Source organism: Balaenoptera physalus (assembly GCF_965194825.1).
Source record: "Balaenoptera physalus genome assembly, chromosome: 5".
Lineage (NCBI taxonomy): Eukaryota > Metazoa > Chordata > Mammalia > Artiodactyla > Balaenopteridae > Balaenoptera > Balaenoptera physalus.
The window spans coordinates 85,482,893-85,509,513 of NC_138884.1; the positions used below are offsets into that span (position 1 = coordinate 85,482,893).

General features: G+C 38.4%; 1 protein-coding gene across 11 annotated transcripts in view; it reads left to right on the plus strand.

The window, feature by feature from the left end:
- The window catches only part of RBM47 (RNA binding motif protein 47), a 273,505-nt gene that overhangs the window by 190,908 nt on the left and 55,976 nt on the right, over window positions 1-26,621 (plus strand). The window lies entirely within an intron of this gene.

Here is a 26,621-nt window from a genome sequence, read left to right on the forward strand (position 1 = left end):
ATACTGGTCATACATAGTTTTGGAGAAACTAATGACTCAGTATTTCTTGGGAATACTAAGTATTTCTATTCTAGCTTATTTTTTTTTTCTTTTGTAGAAAATATGAGCGTATATGGTAAAACTAGAGCCGGAATCAAATGTTTACATTTGATCAAGTGTTAATAATGATATCCTGGACACAGATACCTGGAACTGTGTTATTAGTGGCTAAAACCCAAACAGGAGATAGGAAAATCTAGAAAAAGAATAGCTGCAAAAGATTTCGGTAATGGCCAGTTTCTGGGGAAAGAAGTTGCAGTATAGTCTTTGCAGTGTAACAAGCATATGGAATCTTTAGTCTGTTTGTCTTATGGTGGGAAACCTCAGCATAAAGAGAGAACTAAAGTTAAGATTAGACTGCAAGCGTATTGATTATGAAAGAATGTGATTTGGGTACTCTTTTGCCCGGTGACTCTGGCAGTAAGAAGCTGAGAGTCTTCTGACAAGTTCCCAGTCATTGCAAAATGGCTGGAATAAATGATTGTTTCAAAATTAGAGGAAACTTCCTTCATGGGAAAAACGTCCCTGTGGCTTTGTGTATTTAGGCAAATGGAACTAAATCTAACAACTATGGAGGGCCAGAGACATCCAGTTCACCTGAGGGAGAGGAGATTTAATTATTTTTATATGAGTATCAGAAAATTGAATTTAGCATTGAGTCATTTCACTACCCTGGCTACTGGAAGTTTATGTAACTTGCCACAATCAGATTAATATTTTTCTTACCTCTTTTAAAATTTCAAAACAGGGGTAAGAATACTTGCTCTCTACTTGTCTGTCCTATAGATACACCTAGATTGCTTAAGAGTCTGTCAAACTTTTGACTTTCAGTGATACCTCATAAATCCAAAATAGACCCTGACCAGTGAAGGAACTCATGTGTTAATTCCACTGTCTCTGAAGTAGATTGATACAGTTTTACGTTTGAAATTTTGTCAGAGGAACAGAAAGACTGGAAAAAATTCTAAAAATAAATCACCTTTAGATACTTGTCATTCCCTGTTTCCCTTTATTTCACTGGGAAAATCCTATTCAGTGCAGTTCCTTTGTTTGGCTTTTTAAAGTTAGAAGTCCCAAAGATCTGTATGGAATTGTAGGAAACTAAGGTCAGCAAAGGCTACATTTACATCTCTCATTAGGAGTTTTTGCAGTTACATGGTAGTTTGTTAATTGATCAACTCAGATGTCAAATTAAACCCTACGTACATTGGCCCCTATCTCTGGCATTTTAAACTTTGCTGCTATTCCATGTGATATGTTAATAATGCTTCTATATCAGGCTGGCTTTATAAGGCGTATATTTGAGTGAAGTCTCTCCACAAAGATTGTTGTCATCTGTTCTTTCTGTCCTTTAGACTGCAAGTTCTTGGTTTGTAATATGTCTTAGAGGTGAAATCTCCAGGGACAATAATAGGCTCCAAATTAGGCGGTGGTTTGCAACATGCAGTAATGCCCAAGGAGTCACGGTTGTTTTGGCTTGCTTGGACAGAGCTGTCAACGGAAGGTGTGGGTGGGTGACACCCACCTTTTTGGGTGACCATGCCAGGAAAGTCACATTCATGGGAACTTGGGATCAGAACTATGCAGGCAAACTAGAGGAATCATCATAAAGACCTGGGCTATTTTGGGCTGGTTTTGTTTTGGTAAAAACTGAATTTGTATAGGTTAACCCAGCAACAGTTAAAAATCCTTCACTGGTCTAGTAACTCAAGGTCTTGAGTTAAGGCAAAAAACAGTCCTCACAGTAGTCAAAAAATTAATGCCATTATGTCCGTCCGGGCCTCACTCTGTGCCTTTGGCTCTTGGTTTAGACATCTTTCAGTAGAATTCCTGTTTTCTCAGTGCACAATAAATCAGAACTCTTCTTTGTTGGCTAATGATCATTCACTCATTCAACAAGTACTTACTGAGGTCTCATTCTAGGCTAGGTTCTTACCTCTCAGTTCTTAAATGTCCCTTCCTCAAGGTGACCTTCCCAGACCCTCTAAATTAGGTCCTATACCCCTGCCCCTTTAAGTTAGTCATCACCCTTGTTTTATATCAGTACTTGCCTCTTCTGCCAAAAAATAAGTCCCCCTTACATTGTGGATTGCGAGTGTCTTATTCACCACTATATCTCCAGTGCTTAGCACATACTAGGCATTCTAAAGACGGGTACCAGATACATGAATAAATGAGTGAAAGAAAGCAAATGATAAGAACCAGGAAGGTTAGCGGCAGGCATGTGAAAAATAGCCCCTGATAACAGGGAAGGGGCAAAAATTACTGTCACCCAGTTTAGAAGCAATGGCCCCTGAAGCCATCATTTCCTCTCAGCTCAGCTCAACCATATAAGTTTCTAAGGATAGCCTTGGTTCACCAAGAAGAATGTGCTCAGTAGCGTTTAAGATGATAGTCAGGACTACAAATCATTTTATAAGGATTTTCATCCAAGAAAGTAATAGTTTTCTTACTTAAATGGATACATTCAATTATTTGGAAAATTTAATATATGAGTAATATTTTATTCCTACAATTATGAGGTACCAGTGAATACATTTATCACTTATACAAAATACAAAAAGAGCCTAGAAGAATGCATGAGAGAAAAACTTACATGTAATGAAATTAAGTCAAGTAAGTGCTTTAGAAAATATTATTTCAAATATTATTTATTCAAGTATAACATAAAGGCAGTAAAATGAACAACTCTTAAATATACAGCTTGAATTTTTACATACACCTGTGTAACCACCAGTCTTAGTTCAACGTACAGAACATTTTCCGTGTCCCAGAAGGCTCCCTTGTGCCTCTCCTCCCTGTCACCCACCCTGCTCCAGGTAACCATTATTCTGACTTCTATCACCATACATTAGCTGTTCTTGAACTTCATGAAAGTGGAGTCATATGTATGTGCTCTTTTGCATCCGGCTTCTTTCAACATTACTTCATGTAGCTATAATATATTCCTTCATTGCTGCATAGTATTTCTTTGTAAGAATACACCACAATTTAATAAATTTGGTGGTGGGGGGGATTAAAAACATGACTCTATGAGCTGCAAATTACTCCCTGTGTGTGCCAGCCCTTTCAAGTTAAATGATCTTATAAAAGGTGGGTTGGAAATGTTTTCACCTGAAAGGGCTCAAGGAGAGAAGTCTTTCTGGGAGTGGATTTGCTAAGTACTGTGCATAGGCTGTTTGTTTAAGTGAAACCATCACCCTAGGAGGCGACTCCCACGGTTTGCAGATGAGGAAACTGAGCCTGAGGAAAGTTTCATGACTTCACAGTTGGTCTGAACCAACACGCAAGTGGTTAGTTACAGTAGAGAGCAATCCTGTCCTGGCAGAGACTATGCCAGGTGACTGCTGAGGCTGTGCCACCTCATTAACAAAGACTCAGCTTTTATACAGTAGTGCAGACCTGTGTGCCTCCTGCTGGAAAGCTGGCCATTGACCTGACTTTTCTTAGGTCATTTTCTCTGTCTTTCCCTTCAAAGTTTGTTTTGTTTTGAAAACAAGCAAACTTTTCTTTATGAATAAATTTTTGTGGCTTATGAATTTTTTTTGAGTTGCACATGGTATAATCTAAAATCTATTTAGCAACTATTGAGGTATTTTTTTGTTTGTTTTTTTTTAAATTTTGGCTGTGCCACACCCTGGCCACGGCAGTGAAAGCACCAAATCCTAGCCAGTAGACCACCAGGGAACTCCTTAAGATCAGGTTTCAATATCAATGCATAAAGAAATGTTCAATCACCATAAGTAAGGTAGGTGAATTTCAAGTCAGAATTGCTGAGAAATTTCCTGGGAGGCAAAAGTCACATCTCTCACTGTGGGGTTTGAAGTGTTTTAAATTCTAACTCCCAGAAGGGTCTATCTGTTGAATTATCTGACTCATTTGATCATCTTGGAAATGAACAAAATTTCTAAATTTCCTTTTCCTTACTACCTTTCTTGATTTTCCATCCTACAAGTATAGGCATTCACAAATGTTCCGTTCTTGCTTCAAAATTTACCAGAAACTTGCTCAGAATGTCCTTCAGTTAGACTAACAAAAGGGAGCATATACCCTTTAGATTTTTTTTTCCTAGTTGGGAATAAAAGAGGTTATGTTTTAAATTTTGCATTACTATTGTAAGGCAGATCAGTGTGATCAGGTCATCATTTCAGTGAGGCCACGGATAAGCGGCCCCCCATGCCCAGTGGAAGACAAGAGAATACCCTGAGCGTCGCAATCAATTGTTTTAAGTCACTTTTAGAAAAAGCAAGAGATGCCCAGATTCTTTGCTTCAAAGGTATCATTTTCTCAGTTAGTAGAAATCCCCTTTCATACGGGATGCTTGAAAGCAGTCGTTGAAGATTTGACTTGATTCTTTTTAACTTTATGAACAACCACAGGAACAGTATCTTGTATTTGTACACTTTAAAAAATACTTTCCCAAATTTTTATAGTTATCTTTAAAAAAAACTTCTGAGATGTAATATATACCCATTTTGTATATGAGAAAGCTGAAATAGAGAACCTAAGGTCACACACCTTGTTAGTGAAAGAGGTGACATCCAGACTTTCGGCCTCCATGTTGCCACCTCTTCCCACTGCCCACGTTGCCACCCAAGTAGTGTTTGGTGAACTGCATCAGCCATTAAAAATAGCTCTCCTTCAAAACCGTCTTTGGTCTGTGATGCCTTCTCAAATCATACCATTTGACTGTGTACTTACTATGTGTCAGGCATTGCACTGGCTACTATATGTATATTATCCCCAATTCTTGAAACAATCCTGCAAGCTAGGAATCATTAACCCCCTTTACAATTGGGGGAACTGAGTCACTGAGAGCTCAAGAGCCTTGAATAAAGCCACATCATTTAGTAAATGCTGGAATCTGCCTTCACACTCAGATTAGTTTGACCCCGAAGTCCATTCAGTTTCCCCACGCCATCCTGCCTCTCATCAGTAAATAGTGTCTTTCCATTATCTTCTCAATTACAACTGAGACAAGTGCAGGAGCCCTAAAACAAATTGTTGACAAGCCTTAACTCACCTCAACACACCTTCCTGACAAATGGGCATTTTCTTTAGAACTTAACAAAGACATGTACTGGGTTGTATTCAGTTAAAAAAATTTTTTCTTTTTAACTCTTGGAGCCATAGGAAAACTAGATTTGGTTGCCATGTGGTCAAGTGTTGAGTGCAGAGGGTCCTCTCTTCGTCAGTGAGACTGGGGGACCCCTGATGGGGATGCTGGATGAAAGGGCAGCTCTTTGAAAAGGTGATTGGTCTAGGTGATTCTCAAGATCTCTCTAAGTCTCAAGATTGTTGTGTTCTAAAAAACAGTTCCATGATGGAAAATGGGAGAGAAGTGTTCAAAGCCACTGCTTATTTCTCTCCATCGAGTTATTGTTTTCCTTCACCAAACACCCACGTCTTGAAGTGGAATCAAGTGGTTTCCAGCACCCAAGACAACTATAATGTGGCTGCAGATAGGATGGTCTCAAAGAAACTGAGTCAGCCAGAAAGGTACCTTGGATGCCAGTTGGGTACAAAAAAACACCGTCATGAGGTTGACTACATATTGGTCTTGTCCTGTGTGATAAAATCAGAGCCAGCCAGCAGCTGAGCTGCAGCTACTGTTAGGATTAATTGAGATAACATGCAGTATATGAAAGTATCTGGCACATCATGGGTGATCTTAGTTTGCCTTCCTCTCAAACAGGATTTCCTGGAAGAAAGTTGGCACATGTGAATGGAGCTGGACTCTTACTTAATAGTGAATTCAGTGGATTGAACATTGTCACATAGACTTTCTTCCCCCTTAAGGATTGTGAAACCTCACCATTTAAATTCCCCATTGTTGAAGTGAGGGCGATCTCTGTGTCAATCGCAAATGCAAACTTTGAGTAGAAACAAAACAAAGGCTTTTATTCTACTCCTCTAATTAAATGGCTTCTTATTATAAAGTGTAAGAAATGCCCACTCTTTCATTTTTTAATAACAAATAGTAGAGTAGTTCATAGGCACAGTCCCTGCTGTTGTTTGAATAGCTATGTCAGAGAGAGTAAGATCATATAATGAGGGTGTTAAACAGGGCATCTGCACACATCACAGATGATTGAATATAATCCCATTCATAAAATGATAAGGGCTTTATTTGCTACATAATAGGATAGGTGTTTTCATTGGAATTTTTAAATGAAATATTTTGTAGAAGATGTCAGGCTCTGAGGAATTGGGGTGCTATAGAAAGAACACTGACCAGGAATCAAGGAATTGATTTATGCCTGGGCCTTCTTCCACCTCATCTGTGACTTAGAGGAATTTCTCCATGCTTCTGGCTGCTGTCTCATCTGTGTACTGTCACACTGTATGCCTCTCAGGAGCATTCTGCTGTTTGTGCAGTAAAAGTTTTGTTTTGCTTTTAGTTCTAGGAAATGACACTGATTTGGATATTGTACTGTTATTCTGTAGAAAAAAAATTAAATATCTGAAGATTCTGGCCTATTAAGTTTAGTCCAACCCTTCTTTGTCTTTGCCATAAGAAAAATTAAGGAATAAAGCAGAAACTAACACACCATTGTAAAGCAATTATAATCCAATAAAAATGTTAAAAAAAAAAAAAAGAAAAATTAAGGCATCTCCTTATTCTTAAAAGTAAAAAAAACAACAAACAACCTTTTTCATTTTTATAATTTGCCTTCAGAAGTTGACTGTCCTTTGCCCTCCCTAAGCACTTCTTTGGTAAAAAACCTGCTGCATACAGATATTTCACAAATGGCCTATTTCTGGGCCACTTAAAAGTGGTGACCAAAATAAGAAATTTGAGTGGAATGTGAACAAATTAAGTTAATAGTGATAATTTTTGATGGGGAAGGATTTTCAACACAAAGAAGTCATTCAGTATTTTATTAATTCAGTATTCTATTCACAAGGTCTTATCATGGAATCTGAGAAGTAAAACAACAGAAAAAAGTAGAAAGGAACAGTCTAATTCACAAAAGAGAAATGCTGGTTGTATAACATAAGGAAGAAAGTCAGTTTTGCAAATAACCTGCAAATTAAAACAACAGTGAGGTACCATTTTCCTGCCATGAAAGCCAACTTCCTTATATATGTCTGGTGGCCGCGCAGATTGGTATGACCTAGTAGGGAAAACAGTTTGGTGATATATATCAAGAACCTTAGAAATGCTCAATCCAGTAATCCCATAGATGGGATTCTGTTTGAAAGAAATAATGTAGAAGAATGTAGAGGAACACTACTGAAGAATCAAACACCCAAATTCCCACCCATGATGAGAGAGAGGGTTTACAATTTTATATTTAATTATCCATATTTCCATCTCATATCTTCTTTCTTCCCTATGGCCTTTAATAAGAAATCATCTACCCCAGTGTGTGTGTGTGTGTGTGTGTGTGTGTGTGTGTGTGCGCACGTGTGTGTGTGCTGTTTCTGTGTTTTCCATGGTGAACACTGATTTTTTTTGTATAATCAGAAAAAGCATATGAAAATGTTATTTCTAAAGATCACTGAAATTCAAACACTCCTGCTGCCCGAGCCACAAGATAAAGAGAGTAAACACTGTCCAAGGTGAAGGGAGCAGAAAGCAGTGACCATGGGAAGAAGCTTTTTGACCTTCCAACTGTATGCTGCTAGTAAGAACTCTTGCACCCTCTGAGTCTTTTCAGAATGCCCAGGACTGGTGTTACTTGTGCCCACAGCTCTCCTCCACTGCCTCCTCCCCAAAATGCGAGTATGCAGTTCACCTTTCATGAATGATCTTCTTCCGTGATCTGGAGGAAACCTTCTCCTTCCAATTCCTGTCACCCACTGCTGGCCATCGGCAGCCACCAAAACCTCACCTCTATGTAGCCTCCCTCTACCTTGAGACCACCTTGTAGGGAGGATTCCCCTGCCCAGTGCAGACTCGTCATACTTCTATTGCATTTGTTCTTCTCTCTCAGCTTTAGGTTCTGGTTTCAAGTCTTTGTAGTTCTTGTTTCAAAGACAGGGAGTGAAAGAAGAGGGAAGATGTAAAGGTCAGATTTTAGTCACTGGTTCTGAGCCTGTGATGCAACACTGCCCTACGTCTGTTCAGGCTTAACAAATTCAACTGTTTTCAAGTTCTATATCATTGAACAGTGACTGGTTCACACAGTCATTAATCTCCGCCCCCCCCACCCCGCTCTCCTCCTCCGCCCCGTCCCCCATCAGAGAGATGGGAAAAACATGCGCTTAGCCAGGGCATTCATTTCTCAACAACACTTGGAGAGTCCTGTCCACTTCCTCATTCATACTTGACTTCTCAATTCAGACCAGGCTCATTCATTGAATGAAGTTCTGTACTCTTTTCTGAACAGAGTAACAAGGACCAATCAAACAAATATCCTCTGGGAAATAACGTCAACATGATTACAATACAACAGGCGATTTGTCCAATTCGGCAGACCCACCCTAGAAGCCAGACAGGCAGACCTGCTTCAGGCATACCAAAAAGAGCTAAAAATGCCCAAACTTGATCTTTGTGTGTATTCATTCTGGTGAGCGGACAGGCCAGAATCAGGGGGTTTTGCTGCAGACTGTGTTAATGCTTAAGACTGCCTGGATGGGAAATTGAGCTGGGGGAAGCAGGAGATGGGGGAAAGAGTATGTGTGTGTGCTGGGGCTTGTGGTGGAGGTGTGTGTGTGTAATTGGTGGAAGTGGTTTTGTGGTTACTTAATATCGGTGTCAGGAAGGGAATTCTGCCTCTGGAAACGAAGAACTAAAAGACTAAAGTAACATCACTTGAGCTACTGAGCTTCATTTGACTCTCATCTGAACCTTTATTGAATCTTGAAAAAGATGACCTCAGATATTCATAGCGCGTTAAATGATATTGGTGCCTTCTACTCACCACTTGAATGGAAAGGGTGTTGATTAGCTCCTTGCCCTCTACCAGACTGGATAAAACATTTCTAAGACTTACTAATCGGCCCCAAATCTCTTATTCTTCTGTCTGGGGGCTACCCTATGAATCTAGACCTGTGTGTCCAATACAGTAGCTAATAGCCACATGCAATGCAACTATTTAAGTTTAATCAATTAAATATAAATAAATTAGGTCCTTGTTTGTACCAATACATTTCAAATGCTTAATAGCACTTGCTTGGTAGCCACTGTATTAGACAGTGCAGATATAGAATGTTTCCCTCATCACAGAAAATTCCGTTGGACAGCACTGATCAAGATAACCTGTTCAGGATCTGAGAGTATGAAGTAAAGGCCATGCATCCCTCTACCCTCTGAGATTAGAACGATAAGCAACAGAACTCCTGGATTTGTTTTATATGCCACCCTTATTTCTGCTTTCCACATCTTCTTTGCCATACAACCTTCACTATAACTTTTATCTTCATGTTATATGAGATATGTATGGCCTTAGATTGCAACGATCAAGTTCAAGTTTTGATTATGCTCGAATTAAGACCAGGAGTATTTCCCTGTTTTTATTTTACTCTTCATCATAAATGAAACCATCATCTGATCTCCTGTGCACATTTGGACTCCAAATTAAACCTTCAGTCACCTGGAGCTTTTGTTTTATATTACTACTATTTTTTTGACATTGTGGAATTCAGTGAAGAACATAATTGTTCCAGAGCCCAGTTTAAGTACGTATTCCCCTTGCAGACATTTCTTCAAAAACTTAGAACTTGAAATTCATCAACAAGTGAAACCTGAATAAGAGACATGACATAGACCAAAGAATAGACCACAGGCCCATAGTCTATGTTTTCTGTGATGGATTTATTACTAAAAAGTTGTGGTTAAAGGGAAATCTAGCAAACCAATCGAGTTTTCAATGTGTTGAGGAAGCAAAAGAGAGTACTGGGGTAGATCATTTTGTAAAGAAAAAAGTTATTTTGTTACATGACCTAAATCACCTTCTAATTCATCTGTTTGGTAAATTCAGATGCCCATGTGTTGTGTGGTTATCTCAGTAAGGCTTATACCTACATAACCAGTCTGTTTGGACCTCAGATCAGTTCATTAAATACAAAATTAAGTCGAGTTGTTTAGGATCAAGTAGATGAAAATTTTATTGGTTTTATATATATTTATTTATTTATTTTTGTTTGGCTGAGCCACGCAGCATGCAGGATCTTAGTTCCCCGACCAGGGATTGAACTCGTGCCCCCTACAGTGGAAGCGCAGAGTCTTACTGGTTGTATTTTTTAAATGCCACACCTTATGTGTTGGAATTGTTTGGGCCTGGCTGTGGGTTTTTCCTAAAGGTGTTTTAGGAATTCTTTATATACAGAGTGTTTCTTCATAGTTATAATTATATTACTACGGAGTTTGCAAAAGAGACATTCACTGAATGAATGAATGAATAACAGTGCTATCTTTATTTAATATGACTAACCCAGTAATTCTAAGACCTGCAGTTATGACTTGGGTGTTTCTAATTCATTCAAAGGAGTCATAAGAATTTAAAAAATTCTAGTAACAAATTGAACTTAGATTCACTTTAATTTTATTTATTTATTTTTTTAAAGTTTTTTTTAAATTTATTCACTTTATTTGTTTATTTTTGGCTGCGTTGGGTCTTCATTGCTGCGCACGGGCTTTCTCTAGTTGCAGTGAGCAGGGGATACTCTTTGTTGTGGTGCGTGGCTTCTCATTGCGGTGGCTTCTCTTGTTGCAGAGCACAGGCTCCAGACACACAGGCTTCAGTAGTTGTGCCTCATGGGCTCAGTAGTTGTGGCGCACGGCCTTAGTTGCTCCGTGGCATGTGGGATCTTCCAGGACCAGGGCTCGAACCCGTGTCCCCTGCATTGGCAGGAGGACTCCCAACCACTGCGCCAACAGGGAAGCCCCACTTTTATTTTAAAAAGGAAATCTAGGGGAATTCCCTGGTGGTTCAGTGGTTAGGACTGTTTCACTGCGTAGCCTGGGTTCAATCTCTGGTCGGGGAAGTAAGATACTGCAAGCTGTGCAGCGTGGCTAAATAAACAACAACAAAAAAATCAATCTTTTAATGAAAGAAGTATGCTGTTACATCAATTACAGAATGTTATAATTTCAAACATTTGAAATTAGCCTTTTGATTTTTGTAGTCTTAATATGTGTTTACTAATTGGTTTCAAAAAAATTCAAAAATGTTCTAATATACATTGAAATTTGGAGGGAATAAATATAATAAATTCCAGTATGCCTGTCTCTCAGATTTAATAGCTTTTAAGTTTTTGCTTCAGTGTCATCTATCCCTTCCTCCTTTGTTTTTTAAAGCAAATAAAAATATCATATTATTTTCATTTCTAGTATTTTAACATGCATCTTTAAAAATATGGAGATATTTTTATTTAACCACAATGTCATGATCATACCCAGCAAAATTAACAGTAATGCCTTGTTATCGTCTAATACCCAGTTCACATATACATTTCCCAGTTGTCTTTTTTTCCTGTTTTCTAATGCCCCTCCCTTTTAAAATTTAACCTTTCTAAAACTGAGGTATAGTTAATATAAAATGTGTTAGTTTCAGGTGTACAGCAAAATGATTTAGTTACACGTACATATATATATATGTATACATGTATATACCTTTTCAGATATATATATATATATGTATATATAAAGGTATATATAAAGGTGTATATACATAAAAGGGTGTGTGTGTGTGTGTGTATATATACACACACACACACTTTTTCAGATTCTTTTCCATTAGTGTTACAAGATACTGAGTATCGTTCCCTGTGCTATACAGTAGGTCCTTGTTGTTTATCTGTTTGATGTAGTGTATATGTTATATGTGTATATGTTAATCCCAAACTCCTAATTTATCTCCCCCACTCCCCCATCCCCTTTGGTAACCATAAGTTTGTTTTCTATGTCTGTGAGTCTATTTCTGTTTTGTAATAAGTTCATTTGCATCATTTTCATAGATTCCACATATAAGTGATATCACATCAGTAGAGCAGGTGGGTAACCCCATCATCAGCGGACTGTACCAGGGAGGGGGTGGCCACTGGGCTGGCGGCTTTGGCGCTCAGGCCCCAGAGGTGGCTCTGGGCCTGGCCCCGCCACGGAGGAGGTGGATTAGTAGTGCCTCCCCAGAGTGCTCATGTTTGTTATGGAGACGGATGGGATTCAAGACTTCGCATTGCCTTATATGCCTGTCTTCCATCAGCTGTCAGCTATGCAAGTTGTTTGCAAAGTTGAACTGTGTCTCTTGGTGATGTTAGGAACTTGCTTTTTTTTTTTTAGTCTAAAAATAGAGATGAATGTATACTGCCCTCTTTTGTCAGTTTCCCTTTTTGTTATACTCATGCCAAACTCAGGGTTTTTTTTTTTTTTTTCTTTTTAACTGTTTACTTCAAAGTAAATAAACTCAAATAATTTGAAAAATTATGTGCACTAGTTGTCTTAATAATTTCTTTTTACAGTTGGTTTCTTCATTAAGGCTTTGAACAAGGCCCCCAGAGAATGCTTAAGTCTCTTTTTTTCACCAACGTTTTATTATTTTATTATAATAATTTCAAACATACAGCAAATTTGGATCTTACAATGAACACCCACATACCCAAAACTTAAATTCTGCCATTAGCATTTGCTATACTTGCTTTATCATTATCTACCCCTTAATTCTATTCCTCAATCCATATATTCATTATATTTTTTTGATGGCCTTCAAAAACAAAGTGCTGAACTTCGGGATACTTACCCTGAAACACTTCATTAACTAAAGTTCAATATTTGTTTATAGTTTTTTAAGATAAAATTTGCATAAAATGAAATGCACTAATCTTAGGTGTATATTTACTGAGCTTTAACAAAGGCATACCGTGGTGTCACCCAAACCTCAGTCATGATAAAGACATTACCATCACCTCAGAAAGTTCTCTTCATGCCCCCTCCAAGTCAATCCCTGCCCCTACCCCTATCTCCCAGAGTCAACCGCTGATGTTATTTTTCCTACCACATATTAGTTTTGCCTGTTTTCGAATTTCATATAAATGGAGTTTACTCAGCATGTACTCTTCCGTGTAAGACTCCTTTTACTCGGCATGTTTTCTGCTAAATGATCTATGCTAATAAGCTAGTGAGCCATGATATTGCATGTATCTGATTTTAATGAGCAATATTCCATTATATGACTATATCACAGTTTGTTTATCCATTCTCCTATTCTCAGCAGATTCTTTTTTTTTTTTTTTTTTTTTTGGCCACACAGCATGTGGGATCTTAGTACCCTGACCAGGGATGGAACCCACGTCCCCTGCTTTGGAAGGCAGATTCTTAACCACTGGCCGACCAGAGAAGTCCCACAATTTATTATTAATCTTCATTCATTTTTAAAAATATTTATTTATTTTCCTTTTTTTTTGGCTGTGTTGGGTCTTAGTTGTGGCACACAGGATCTTTGTTGAGGCATGAGGGATCTTTTTCCTTACGTTGTGTGGTCTGCTCCGGTTTCTCTCTAGTTGCGGTGTGCAGGCTTCCCTCTAGTTGTGGCGTGAGGGTTTTCTCTCTCTCGCTGAGGTGTGAGCTCAGTAGTTGTGGCACATGGGCTTAGTTGCCCCATGGCATGTGGGATCTTAGCTCCCCGACCAGGGATCGAACCCGCGTCCCCTTCATTGGAAGGTGGATTCTTAACCACTGGACCACCAGGGAAGTTCCATAATTTATTATTAATCTTCATTATTATGATGTTAAGGACTTCACCTAAGCGGAAAAACTCACAGTGTTCAATTAAGAAGAGCATTCCGATGAAAATGCAGTGTTTTGCCAATAAATCGGAGCTTTGAAGGGATGTGGTTGTAAAGACACTAGTGGGCTTTTGAGCTACAGGAAAATAACTATCACAGTGCCACTTGAGTTGTGAATTGATCTGGAGTCAATCATAAAGTGAATTTTACATGAACTTTGGGTTGGGAGAAAAGAAATCTGACCTTTAGTGCTAGCCCTACCACTAATTAGTAACTTTGTCACCTTGAGAAATAATCCAGTCACCAAAAGGAAATGAGGGGTTGAGCGAGATGATCTCTAAGGTGTGGTTCAAGTCATTAACCATTTCTCAAATATGTCCTAAGCTTTGAGGGCACAGTTAGGAATAAGACATATCTTTTGGTCTTCACTCTGTTCACAATGTAGGAGGGCCAGATGGTGTTCTCCAGCTGTAAAGTGTCTGTGATATTGCTGATTCATGGTGTACCTCCTCTTGGGCAAAGCACAATATAGTCAATGGATGAATGAATGAATTGAATGAATTAATGAATAGAAGCAAAACCCCCAACGTCAAGAATGTTGTAATGTAGCTAAGGTTACCGATAGGTCTACAACCAGTTGTAATGTAAGCAGAATATGCTGTCTGCTGTAATAAAGACTCTGTGCTTGGGGAACAGTGGAGGAATGACTCAATAAGATGTGATTCTGAAGTAGTAACTGCTTCCTCATAGAGTCTTTAGGAAAAGAAAGTCTAAACAGTAAGTCACATTTCTGATGTAGGAAAACTTCTCCATGTATGTATTTCCATGTACCTGAAAATGTAAAATGATACATTTTGGAATCTAAAAGCCCTGTTGGTAGAGTATAGGATCCATATGCTGTAGATCTTAAATTTCACCCTTTTTGGTTTATTTTTGAATGAATATGTGGAGTTTTGTTTTTCTGTCTGAGGTAGCCTTTCTCCCTAACTTTTGCATTTCAGTCCCCTCCCCCATTTATGTATTCATTCAACAGGTATTTCTTAAGTACCTATTATTAACATGAGGCGTGAGGTGGTAATACCGCAGGGAGGTGTAAACTAACTGAATAAGACTTATCTGAAGCTAACTGTAAGATCTGCTCCAGTTTGTAAAGGTACCAAATCACAGTCACATTTATACGCTGTGTTAGAAATGAAAACCTCTGTTTTGTGTGTATGTGTGTGTGCGCACGTGCGCACACCTTATGTTTCCTAGCAAGTAGAAGCTATTATATCAACTGTCATACTTAACAGTTTTTAATAGAATGCTATACTATAGTTTGCTTTCCAAGGATCCCTAAGGGAAATTTCTAGATTTACCAGTAATTTACGCATTTTTCATGAAAAGGAGTTTAAAGAAGCATCAATTTTAGGTAATTGGTGTTCTGGGATATGTATTACTAGAAAGTTCACTGCTGATATATGGCCCAAATCAATTGTGTATTCACCAGACTAAGTGAAACCAGCTTGCTCAATAAAGTAAGTTCAAATTGTAACTGGACAATAGAGTTTTGAAGGTAGGCTGGTAACAGCTCGACATTTGTCTCTTTCTAGAATTAGAGAAATTTTTAAAAACAATAAGCATTTACAGTTTATCATATAAAATGAAGGAAACTTGTTTTGAATTTATATATATTTCTCTGAGTTTTCACCAGTTTTTAAATAGTCATATATTTGCACACGTGGTGGGATATTGAAGGATACGAATTTTGGATTAAAGACACAGTGATGAGGGGCTGTCTTTATAGTGGAGAGAGAGCAAGCTTCGATTGGGGTTTGCTGTGCCACTTATTTGCTGTGTAGTGAATTCCTTTACCTCTACATTTCTCCATTTCTCGTGCTGAAATTGGAAATGGTACTACTGTCTAGGGTGGTTGCAAATGTTAGAGATGATGTATGTAAAGTGCTTAGTACAAACTGATCTGCAGTAAAGACTTCAGAACTGATGGCTTTAATTATCTGCTCGTGGAGAAGAAAGAATGGAAGTACCCGGGGCATTGTTAGTAGCCATTTTGGTTATAGCCCAAGCTGCCCAGGACAATTCTGATGGTTGGATAAAGAGTTTGTTTGGATGTCTGTATGGATGAGTGGTTTTTACATTGGCTACATATTAGAATCACCAGAAGGAGCTTTTAAAAACTGCCAAGGCCCGGGACCCTCCACAAATTCTAGGTTGTTTTTTTTTTTTTTAAAGATCTCTAGCCAAGGTTGTTCAGCCAAGGCTGATGTATAATAGTTTAGACCAAATGACAGTTTAGAAGCCGTCGTTTCTGCTGATAGCCTTGCTTTGTGCTATAGATAAACAGGTTTATGAGTGAACCACTGCTTAGCCCACACAGGTGCGGATCTGGTTCAACCCTGGTCAAAACTTCTCTTACAGATTTTCCATAGTTTGCTGTAAAAGTTACCTCCCAACAGGTTTTGTTCTTTATTCTTATCTGCCCTTTTTTTTTTTCCTAAGAGGGAAGCAGGAGAAGGCAGATAAAATAAAAGGAAATAGAAAAATGAAGATGATCAATTGTTTCTGTTGCTTTTGTGTGTGTGTGTGTGTGTGTGTGTGTGTGTGTGTGTGTGTGTGTGTGTGAAATAGGTAAGGGGTAGGTTTATTGAGAGAGATATACACTCCACAGAGTGCGGTCCGTCTCAAAAGGCGAGAGCGGCCATGGCAGAAACACACTCCGAAGACAGAGTGTGGGCCATCTCAGAAGGCGAGAGGCCTGTTTCTGTTCCTTTGAGCGATCCCAGTTAACACAGCTCAGGACAGCAGGCGCAGACATGGAATCAACAGGCAACAGGGCCTTTAAGGGGTTGCACTTCAGTGACATTTGGCTGTAATAATTGCAAAAAAAACTATCTCCAGGAATATGAGAATTTTCTATAAACTTTTACTACAGAGAGAGAGACCTGACCACTTTTCACAACGAAATTGCTAGGAGGAGCCTTCTTTATTGGAATGTCCTTTGTTAATTTTCTGTTTGAGTGTCAGCACTTCTCTTCAAAAATAAGTCATATTAGCACCACTCTTCTGTTACACCAAAAAGGATGAAATGCCCTTTTCAGTAAGGGCAAAGAGGCATAGAGTAAAATTTTACTAAAGGAATTAAGGAGGGAAAATGACAGCTTTTTATAAGACCTGGAGAGTACATTTGTTGAACTGGAAAAATGAGTGAGAAGAGTGAATTGGGGTTAGGTGAGATTACTGTGTGACCTTGGTTACCCCATCGCATGATAATACATACCAGGGAAGAGAGCTGTAGTGAGACCCTTTGCTACTTAGGATTCATTTGGTTGCAAGTGACAGAAATCCAATCCCAAATAGCTTAAGCAATCGATCAACAAACAAATATATCAAATTAAATTCTATACATAAAATTACGTATATACATATATACTTACTTAGCTGGAAATTCCAAGGGGTGGAACATGACTAAATCAAAGGAGTCAAAAGAAGTCATCAGGATTGTTTTTCTCTGTCTCGCTGTTGTCCTCTGTGTTGGTTTTTTGTTTTAACAATTCTCATTCCTATGGAAAACCGCACAGCTTTTCGCATCCCCAGAAGGACTCTGATTCACCAGCATGGTGCCACACCTGGACCAGTCCCTGAGTCCTGGGACATGGAGGGGTCTGTTGATAGGAGATGTGAGAGGGTGGATGGGCAGGAGAAAGTAGGTGTCTGCTGTACTCCTGAGCTCCCTTTCCTCAGTGCAGGTGCCTCGTTGATTCCCACATCTTATGCCTCAGACTCCAAAGTTGAATTACACCACCTTCCTTGCACTTCCATTTACTAGCATGGATTTACAACTCTCAGGGTTGTTTATCTGTGTAACTAAGCCTATTGATAACTGCTGGAGGTTTTATCATTTCAGCAAGATTTTACTCAGAACACTGAGTACTTGACTTGTCTCTATTGAGAAACTTTATCATCTCCTTTTTTTCCACCAAGGGGACGCCCATTTGCAAATATCTAGTTCTAGAATTGGCATAAGAGTACAGATCTGATTAGGAAGGAACCAGTATTATGAACATTATTATCTCCCTGCTTTGTTTCAAGAGCAAGAAAACCTCCTGAATAATTCTTGGGGGGGAATAAATACAACATGCTCTTCTGTCAGCCTTACATTTATTACGGATTTGTATTCTCTTTCCTAGTCATTTGAAGTTTGTGGTAAGTTCAATTTTATATCTCTGTTGCGTGGTACCACATAATAGGGAGTGAAAAAATATCTATTGAATGACTGAATGAAGAGTCAAGAATTTTTGGATCATTTTACTGGATGTTCTAATTTGGCAAAGTTAGAATTATATGTTAAAATTCATAATATTACCCCAGAACATCCACATTTATTTGTTATAATTTAGATTTATTATAATTAATATCTTTTTAGTTATCATATTTATGAGCAGGAAGAAATAAAACACTGATGCCCACCTTTCTTTAGTTGAATTAACCCTTGATAATAACTGGCCAGAACAGTGAGCAGCCCTTTCCAGTTTCTTATCTCTCTTGACAAAACTTAAATTTTTTTCGTGTACATTCCTAGGGCACTTTGTGGAAGAACGTCACACTCTTTGAGCACTTGCTGTGTGCCAAGTGTTCTGTGGACACACTGTCTTAGTGAAATCCCACAGCCATACCATAAATCCTTCTTCCTCTTTCTCAACTGTTAAGAGAATCAGTCATTCCCTCCTTCATGATACCATCCATTATGGCATTTATCACACTGTATTGTAATAATTATTTGTTTGTATTTCTATGCCTCCTACTATACTGTGAGTTTTTCAACTACAGAGTCTGTCTTATTCAGGTGTGTACTCTCAGTACCCAGCTCACAGTGGGAACTCTAGAAATATTTTTTAACAATTTGGGTATTGTGTGATCTTTATTTTACAAATTAACATCTGAGGCTTGCCCAGGGTTACTAAGTGCAAAGTGATAAGGTTAGTTTTTGGGCTCATGTATACCAGACTCTGTCTTGTTTTCTTTCTGCTAAACCACTCTGGATTATTAGAAAGGAAGGTTGGCTGGAGTGATGAGGATGACTGAGGAGGGGAAATATAAGGGAACGATGAAGAGAGTCGTTGCTTGCTGGGGCTGGGAAGGGAGGTTAATTATACATTGCTCAGTTTAGCAGTGCTCTGGCCCCGGCACTCCCGTCCCCAGTGCACGTGCGTCCATACACACACACGCACGCATATGCAGACACCATCAGGGACTGCGTCACAGACAAAGTCTGAGTGAGCAGGGACCAGAGAAAGCATTTTCTTGGGAAGCTGTTCACTGTGAGGATAACAAGAGAGCTGGAGCACTAAGCCGTCCACCAGGACATAAAAAAATCATTGTCATAATGGAACCTTCTCTGTAGGGTTATTCTGTGTGGTGAGATTTTACCTATATGGTTCTAGTTTGAGATGAAAGCGGGGGAGAATATGTAACATTAACATCACAGTTCCCACAGTTGCATGTCTGCATGTTATTTCTTGGACATGAGGGTTGGAATGGGAGAGATTTAGGGGAAGCCTTTGAAATAGATCCTCCTGAAGCAGGGGTGGTGAGTGTAGCATCTGCCATCCTTCCACTCTCACATGCTTGGCTTTTTTTGTTTGTTTTTTTTAAATAACAGCTTTATTTGGGATATAGTTCACCTATTTAAAGTGTACAATTAGGGGCTTCCCTGGTGGCACAGTGGTTAAGAATCTGCCTGCCAATGCAGATGACACGGGTTCGAGCCCTGGTCCGGGAAGATCCCACATTGCCACGGAGCAACTAAGCCCATGCACCTCAACTACTGAGCCTGCGCTCTAGAGCCCATGTGCCACAACTACTGAAGCCCACGCACCTAGAGCCTGAGCTCCGCAACAAGAGAAGCCACCGCAATGAGAAGCTTGCGCACCACAACGAAGAGTAGCCCCCGCTCGCCACAACTAGAGAAAGCTGCGTGCAGCAACAAAGACCTAATGCAGCCAAAATTAATTAATTAATTAATTAATTAATTAATTAAAAAATAATAAAGTGTACAATTCAATGGGTTTTAGTATATTTATAGAGTAGTTCAACCATCATTACAATCGATTTTAGAACATTTTCATCACCTCTCTAAAAAAATCCCCTGTACCCATTGCCAATCACTTCCCTTTTCTTCCCACCCCCTAGTCCAGCCCTATACAAAACTAACCTACTTTCTGACTATAGATTTGCCTATTCTGAACATTTCATATAAATGGAATCGATACAATATGTGATCTTTTGTGACTGGCTTCTTTCACTTAGCTTAATGTTTTCAAGGTTCACCCATGTCTCAATACTTCATTCTTTTTTATTGCTAGTAGTTGTTTTCCATTGTATGAATAGACGTATTTTATTTATCTTTATTTATTCATCAGTTGATAGACATTTGAGTTGACTCTACTTTTGGGCTATTATAACGCTGCTGTGATCATTCATGTACTACTTTTTGTGTGGTCATAAGTATTCATTTCTCTTGGGTATATACTTAGAAGTGGAATTGCTAGGTTATGGTAATTCTGTGTTCCACCTTTTGATGAACTGCCAGACAGTTTTCCAAAGTGACTGTACCATTTTACATTCCCATCAGCAGTGTATGAGGGTTGCAATGTCTGCACATCCTTCCAACACTTGTTATGATCAGCCCTTTTGGTTATAGTCATTCTGGTGGGTGTGTAGTGGTATCTCATTACAATTTTAATTTGTATTTCCATGGTGGCTAATTATGTTGAGCATTTTCCATGTGCTTTTTGGCCATTTGCGTATCTTCCTTGAAGAAAGTCCATTCAGATCTTTCGCCTGCTTTTCAGTTGGGTTATTTGTCTTTTTATTATTGAGTTCTTTATATACTTTAGATACAAGTTCCTTATTAGACATCTAATTTGCGAATATTTTCTCCCATTTTGTGGGTTATCCTTTTACTTTTTTTTTTTTTTTTTTTAGCTGCGTTGGGTCTTTGTTGCTGCGCATGGGCTTTCTCTAGTTGTGGTGAGCGGGGGCTACTCTTCATTTTGATGCGCAGGCTTCTCATTGCGGTGGCTTCTCTTTTGTGGAGCACGAGCTCTAGGGCTCTAGGGCTCTAGGGCACGCGGGCTGCAGTAGTTGCGGCGCACGGGCTTAGTTGCTGTGCGGCATGTGAGATCTTCCCCAGCCAGGGCTCAAACTCATGTCCCCTGCATTGCCAGGCAGATTCTTAACCACTGTACCACCAGGGAAGTCCACCTTTCACTTTCTTAATGACGTCCTTTGAGGCACAAAAACATTTCAGTTGGCTAAGTCTAATTTAATGATTTTTTTCTTTTGTTGCTTATGCTTTTGGCGTCATATCTAAAATGCCATTGCCTGATCTAAGGTCATGAAGATTTACACCTATTTTTTCTTCTAAGAGTTTTACGGTTTTAGCTCTTAGATTTGGGTGATTGACCCATTATTATTATTATTATTATTATTATTATTATTATTATTATTAGGCGACGCCACACAGCATGCAGGATCTTAGTTCCCCAACCAGGGATCGAACCTGTGCCCCCTGCCTTGGAAGCATGGAGTCTTAATCACTGGACCGCTGGGGAAGTCCCTTACTTTTTGTATATGGTATGAGTTACGGGTCCAACTTCGTTCTCTTGCGTTTGATAGTTGTTCTAGCATCATTTCTTTTAAAAATATATTTATTTACTTATTTATTTTATTTTTGGTTGTGTTGGGTCTTTGTTGCTGCACGCGGGCTTTCTCTAGTTGTGGCAAGCAGGGGCTACTCTTCGTTGAGGTGCACGGGCTCTAGAGCGCAGGCTCAGTAGTTGTGGCGCACGGGCTTAGTTGCTCTGTGGCATGTGGGATCTTCCCAGACCAAGGATCGAATCCGTGTCCCCTGCATTGGCAGGCAGATTCCTAACCACTGTGCCATCAGGGAAGTCCCTAGCATCATTTCTTAAAAAGACTATTCTTTTCCCATTGAGTGGACTTAACACCCTTGTCAAAAATCAATTGACTGTAGACAGATGGTTTGAGGTTTTTTGCCTGTTTTCTGGATGGTCAGTTCTATTCCACTGATCAATATGTCTGTCCTTACGCTAGTACTATACTGTCTTAATCACCATAGCTTTATAGTAAGTTTTGAAATTGGGAAATGTGAGTCCTCCAACTTTGGTCTTCTTTTTCAAGACTGTTTTGGCTTCTGGGCCCCTTTAATTTTTGTATGAATTTTAGGATCAGCTTATCAATTTCTTCAAAGAAGCTAGCTGGGATATTCATAAGGATTGTGTTGAATACATAGATCAGTTTGAGGAGTACTGCTATTTTAACAATATTACATCTTTGATCCATGAACATGAGATGTTTTTCTATTTATTTAGATCCTCTTTTCATTTATTTCAACAACGTTTTGAAGTTTTCATATTATTTTGTTATTTTTAATGCTATTTTTAATGAAACTATTTTGTTAATTTCATTTTTGGGATTGTTCATTGATACTGTGTAGAAATACAATTGATTTTTGTATATTGGTCTTGTATCCTGCAACCTTGTTAGACTTGTTTAGTAGTTCTAATAGTGTTTTAGTTGATTCTCTAGGATTTTATGCATATAAGATCATGTCAGCTGTGAATATATGTAGTTTTACATCTTCCTTTCCAATAGGATTGCCCTTTATTTCTTTTTCTTGCCTAATTGCCCTGGCTAAAATCTCCAGTACAGTGTTGACTAGATGTGGCAAAGAGTGGGCATCCTTGTCTTGTTACAGATCTTAGGGGGAAAGCATTTAGTCTTTTACCATGAAGTATCATGTTAGCTGTGGGCTTTTGTAGATGCTTTTTTATAAGATTGAAGAAGTTCCCTTGGTTCCTAGTATGTTGAGTGTTTTAATCATTAAAGGTTGTTGTATTTTGTCAAATTTTTTTTGGTGTCCATTAAAATGATTGTATGTTTTTTGTCCTTAATTAATAAGGTGTAGTGTATTGCATTGATTGATTTTCTTATGTTGCATTGCATTCCTGCATTCCTGGGATAAATCACACTTGGTCATGGTGTATAATCCTTTATATGTTGTGATCAATTCGCTAGTGTTTTGTTGAGGATTTTTGCATGTATTCATAAGAGATATTGATTTGTAGTTTTCTTGTGATGTCTTTGTCAGGATTTTGTAGCAGGGTAACACTGGCCTCACTGAATTGAGAAGTACTCCATCCTCTTCTATTTTTTGGAAGAGCTTGTGAAGGATTGGTGATAATCATACTTTAAACATTTGGTGTTAGAATTCACTAGCAAAGCCATCTGTTCCTGGGCTTTTTTCTTCATGGAAAAAAAATTTTATTACTAATTCAAACTCTACTTATTATAAGTCTATTCAGATTTTCTATTTCTTCTTGAGTCTGTTTTGGTAGAAGTGTCTTTCTAGGAATTTGTCCATTGATACATCTAGGTCATAGATATATCTTTTTTATTTCTGTGAGGTCAGTAGTGATGTCCCTCTTTTATTCCTGAGTTTAGTAAGTGGAGTTTTCTCTTATTTTCTTGGTCATTCTAGCTAAAGGTTTGTCAATATTGATCTTTTCAAAGAACAAACTTTCAGTTTCATTGATTTTCTTTATTATTTTTCTATTCTCCCTTTCCTTTATTTCCATTCAAATCCTTATTCTTATTTATTCCTTCCTTATGTTGTTTCAGATTTAGTTTGCTCTTTTTCTAGTTTCTTAAAGTGGGAGGTTAGGTTATTTATTGCATTTTCATTGTTGTCTGCATTATCTGTCTCACAAGACAGTTTGTGAGTGACCAATGCTGAATCTGAGCCAGTGCATTCAGACCTTCTCCTTTGGGGACAGAATAACAAGGCAACTGGATCCATGAGACAGGTATAGAGAGAATAATTGATGAAATACTGGCTTCTCACTGTGATGGAGTCCATGTGGCATTGTAGTTCTGGGGTCAAAACATGGGCTCTGGAGTCTGGCTGCCTGGGTGTGAGTTCTGTCTCTGTCGTTTAGTAGCTGTGAGACTTTGGGCAACTTATGTAAGTTCTCTCAGCCTCAGTTTCCACATTTGTAAAATCAGCATAAAGCTAGTTACTACCTCATAGTGTTGTTGTGAAGATTAAATGAGCTAACACGTGAAGTCTCAGCCCAGAGTTGGCACATGGTGAATGCTCAGTCAGGGTTAGCTATCCTGTTGTTGTTGTTGATGTTGTTGTTAGGTCAGATGAGCCTATGCTGTGCTAACTCCACTTAAAGTAGCTTCAGAGCCTGGAGTTGTGTTTCCATTAGTTTGTACTTCTTAGCCACCCATCCATGACCTCACCCGCACGTGCTACCAGGATGAGCCTCACCTGTGTTTGCTACCAGGCGCTGAGACACATTTCCTACTGAGGTGTGGCAGCCTACGCTGTTACTTCCAAACAAGAAATCTTCTTTTCTCCAAAAGATTGCCATCCTAACTTATTTGATCATCCATCCATCCATACTGTAATGATACTATGAGAACAAAGGCAGGAAATGTATTTTCCTAAGCAAGTTTGAAACAAGGTCAGGATGGGAGTACCATAAATTATGAAAACAGTGTCACTAAAAAATTCTCATTTAAGTTTTATACTACTTAAAGTTCACCTCTTGAAGTGGGGATAGAAATGCTCTCTCTGAACGCACCAGAGGAGCTAACATTAAGATTCTGGTACCTGAGGCTCCATGGGGGTAGCACGTTCTCCCATTGCAGCTTCAAGGCACTGGCTGCTGTTTATGTGCCCAATGGAATAAAAACAGTATATACATGTTATTCTCATCCTTTAGCCAAAGGATGGCCGTTACTTTTAGAAGAAGAAAAAAGGTATAGATCAATCCTCATCAGGAAACCTTCAGTTAGCTTCCTTTAAAATGAAAATATAGCCAATCTCTAGTTATTTATGAATGGTATTAGTTAAGATAATCCTAAAACCTTCAAGCAAAGTAATATTTTCATAAAAATATTTTATTAACTATAGCTAGATACTAGTTTTATGTCTTTACCATTTGAATATAAATATTAGTATTTAATATTAAAACAATAGGTGAGCATTATTTTAATAATATATTGCTTCTCTTCCTGAAAACTCAGAACATTTTCATGCATAATATATATTTTTCTCCCTCACAGCATCTCTGAGGTTGTTATAGGGAAATAATTATTCCCATTTTACCTGTGGGAAGAAGAAATAAAATATTTCAAAGACATTTTCCCCAAGATCTTCTAGTTAGTAGAATAAGTACAACCAGTACTCAATTACTCAATTATTCATCCTCTCTCCCCTTTCTCTCTCTCTCTCTTTTTTTCTCCATTAAACTTTTCTTATTAGAAACATCACTAAGTATTAGAAAGGATGTGGATATCCCCCTTCTTTCCTCTGGCCCTGTAGGTTCAGAGAAATTCGAGAATACTAGGTTATACATAGGGAAAAAGTGAAGAAAAGAACTCATTAGTCTATAAATTGATAATCAGCTTTCTTTGTGAGATATATGTATCACTAGATGAATTTTATCCAAGGATGGGTTGCAAGTAGATTTATTTTTTGGAAGACCGAATTTAGTATGAATTAGTCAAAGATATAGTTATATTAATAATTGTTTTGTTTATCTCTTCATACATGGAGGCGAGCCACTCTTGTTCTTTGTGTAGCCATGATTACAAATAATTATACGAGGATGTGAAAGATGGGGCATAAGGGGTGCTGAGAAAACTGATGGGTCATGAGTTCTAAATTAGGCAATTAGAGTGGCTTGGGATCAGCAGCACAGATGTCTTTCTAGGCTTGGGTTCCTTAAACACTTAAATGTCCAATAAAAGTTTCTATGGTATGCTGAGAATCTATAATTGAAAGTTGTTAGGTTAAATACATTTTGTAGCTCTGTGTTATCAATCTGTAGATGTTATTGTCTGTCTACTATTTTCCAAAAATTTTAGGCCAGCCAGAATAAGAGACCACTAGCACTTTAGAAGATCATTTCAAAGAGTGCCAAGACATCAAGTTAAGCTGCACACACTGAAGCAACTGTAAAGTGTGTGTGTGTGTATTTATTACACATTATATCTAGATACTGATTTTTTGCAGGAAAGAAATGGATGGTGTAGAGGTGAAATCACTAACATCATCAGATAGTGGAGACCACAAGGAACATCTCAGTTCCTGAGACTGACTCATTCTGGTTTCTTTTTTGTCACATTCAGTTCTACCTGCCAATCTTCAATACAGGTTCTAAAAGAAACTTCTGGTGTAAAAGAGCTAATAGATAAACTTTAACCATCCTATGTTGCTCCCTCCTGGGGGAGCACTGGGAATAATTTTTGGTGGCTACTGAAATCTTAAGGCACTTCCACTCCAGTGAATAATCAAAATAAATTTGAATCCCTGTGAGTGGACCAGGGGTGACTTATAGAAAACAGTAACAATCAGGGATCACCTGACAGATAAGGATTGATTAAACATGTATGTGGATTATCAAGATCATAGCATATAAATTACCCAGAGACCAGCCATTAATGCTGTGTAAGTGCCTTTACAGTTAAAAAGGGCACATGTGTGCTCTGTTGAATCATAGTCACATGGGGAATTGGTTCTACCAGAACTTCTAAATTCACAAACCAATGTTTCTCAACCCATTTCCCTTCTACCCAGCACTCACCCCCCCGCCCCCATTTCCTCTGAGGATTTTACAACTTCCATTTAAATCTGTAGCCCATCCCAGGGTATAACATTGTCAAAAGTATTCCTTACATGTAGTCCATTTCTAAAAGTTGATGAAAAATTTAATTACTCCACAATCTGAGGTAAAGTATGGACAAGAATGAATTTTATAAATTATACAGCACTATACAAATTAGTAATTATCCTTACTACTGAAAATATAAACATT